Source organism: Amphimedon queenslandica, unplaced genomic scaffold, assembly GCF_000090795.2.
Source record: "Amphimedon queenslandica unplaced genomic scaffold, v1.1 AMPQUscaffold_12226, whole genome shotgun sequence".
In the NCBI taxonomy this organism is placed as follows: domain Eukaryota; kingdom Metazoa; phylum Porifera; class Demospongiae; order Haplosclerida; family Niphatidae; genus Amphimedon; species Amphimedon queenslandica.
In genome coordinates, this window is record NW_003547535.1 from 12897 (window position 1) to 13248 (window position 352).

A 352-nucleotide genomic window follows, 5' to 3' on the forward strand; every position below is an offset into this window, starting at 1 on the left:
TGAGATATCTTCATTTTGTAAAACTTTTTGAAGACAGAGACCATATTGGGGTGCTCAATGGATTTGGAAAGGGCTAAGCTTATGGGAGTTCTCCCTTCATTATCTTCAGCCAATGGATTACCTTTATCAGTCGATAGTAAATATTCTACAGTTGTGAATTGGCCCAAATCAGCAGCAAAATGAAGCGGTATCCAACCATCTGTGTCAGCAGTCATGGGATCACAGTTGCAATTAATGAGCAGGTATTTTACAATATCTACATGTACATGACATACATGTACAGCACAATGAAGGGCAGTCTCGCCTAGCTCATTTGTAGCCATTAGGTTCATGTCTGGGTAATGATCAATCA